A 2,260-nucleotide genomic window follows, 5' to 3' on the forward strand; every position below is an offset into this window, starting at 1 on the left:
ACGCGCCGCCATGCCCAGCTAATTTTTTGTATTTTTAGTAGAGACGGGGTTTCACCATGTTGACCAGGATGGTCTCGATCTCTTGACCTCGTGATCCACCGGCCTCGACCTCCCAAAGTGCTGGGATTATAGGCGTGAGCCACCGCGCCCGGTCTCAGTTGTTTTTTTAAGGTGAAGACTGGGCTGTAAAAACTACAGTGTTAAAGGTAGAAGAATCCTGGGGCAAGATAGGTAAACTTATCAATATTTGATATTTAATGGCCAAAAGGAACATGAGCTAATTTTGTATTGTAAAAGATTTCATGCTACCTTAATGTGTGCTTCTCATACTAGTGTTCTGTGTTTAAAATGTTGGCTGTAATTTTTTCTCATTTAATTTTTAATCTATGAAGGTAATCATGCTAATAATTCTTTGTGGATTCTATTAGCATGTATTACCTGCTTTTCTCAGGTTTGTTAAAAAAAAAAAAAAAGTATCTGTGCTACAGTGAAAACAGTGTATAATGAAATGGGAGCATGCTTAAAGCATTACCTTTTTTTCCCCTCAGTGGAAAAGGTAAGTGCATAATGTTCCTATGTTGGGTTTTCTGGTTGTGTGCTGAGGTCAGTGCTCTGTAAGAGAAACCTGTGGGTAGAAAATGCAGATTTCTTGCATCCTTTAAGATATGTGTTAGTCAGTATTAACTCCTTAATTAGATGTAGTATTCAGACCTTGCCATTTGGGACTCCTCACTTGTTCACATCAGCTTGAGTAGAGTTTTCTGTGGGCATATATGTATGTATATATGTGTGTATATGTCTTTTAGTACATATATAGAAACAATGCAGACAATTATCTTCCTAACTTAAGAATTTATCCTAAAGCTTTGAGCACGTTTTGATTTTTGAAATCACTTAGGGATTAAAGTCAGAGACGCTTTTTTCTCTACAAGTTAATATCCATTTTGATTCCCTCTCCTATTTTAATGATCTGAAAGGTTTATTTTCTTTCTTCAGGATATTTTAGAATTTTTCCCCAAAATGTGGTCAGATCTTCCATTTCCAAATACAAAAAGCTTGTCCTAAATTCAAAGTAGAGCTATTATGGCTTAGAAGTCTGATAGGATGGGGCATTACAGATAAAACAGATGTCACTAGAAATCGATGTTAATGTTAACACTGTGCTTACTTGCTAAATCCTGCAAGGTTATATTGCCTTGGGCTGGACCCTGGGAACTGACATCCCCAGTCAGCATGGCTGCTGGGACTGACCGTTCTAACAGCAGCTGTGGAAGGAGTCAGGCCCCGGGAATGAGCAGCTGACAGAACTGCAACTCTTTGGGAATGGAAGTGGGTAAGGGGACAGGAATTGGGGAGGCAAGTGGAGGCTGTTGGCACTTCAAAAAGGGGGAAAAAAATGCACTGCCTTTCCTGATTACCTGAAAGGGAGAAATCACAACTGTGTGAAGGTGGAAAATTCATGAAGACAGACTAAAACTGATAGAACAGGTGAGAACAAAATATTCACATTCAAAAGTGGAGCTAGTAAAGAATGTGGCATTCTGATTTCTAAAACATTCCTCTCATATCCCAAGACTCTTCAAACTGTAGGTCTTAATTCATGAAAGTGTCATGAAACCAGTATGATGGGTTATGACTGACACTCTAACCAAATGAAATAGAATAGATCAGAGTCCACAAACTCAGTAAGTATTTGTGGTTTTAATTTCACACACACATACTCACACAACACAATGCATATACATACATTTACCTGTATTTGTGGTGTGGGTCACAATGGACATTTCATTTTCTATTGTTGACATCAGAAAATTTTGAAAATTCACCACTACTCAGTAAAAGGTGGCATAGAGTGAAATGAATAGAGGATAAGAGGTTGTTTTTCAAAACTATCTTAAATGCAAAGACAGTTAATTATGTTACTTGCATTTGTTCTTTTTTCTTTTAATGTTATTTTCTTCTAAATATCCCTTTCTTAAGTCCCAAAGAAATTAAAGCATCCTTTTAGCCTATATTAAGAATGACTATTTACAGTTAAAGATAGTATAATTGAACCTCAGCTTTATGTAAACTTTGATAGCTTAATCTTTATACTGTTTCCTCTGGTTTGAAGAGTTAACAGCAAAACAGCAAACCTTCACTGTGTTTAACAGCATTAGCTTTGCAGTAAAAAAAAAACCTTAGTTTTGAGCCCACCTCTGCTACTTGATATTTGTATACCCTGGGCAAGTTATCTAAACCCTGTTTGTTGTGTGTTCCT

Source organism: Cebus imitator, unplaced genomic scaffold (genome assembly GCF_001604975.1).
Source record: "Cebus imitator isolate Cc_AM_T3 unplaced genomic scaffold, Cebus_imitator-1.0 Scaffold25, whole genome shotgun sequence".
NCBI lineage: Eukaryota > Metazoa > Chordata > Mammalia > Primates > Cebidae > Cebus > Cebus imitator.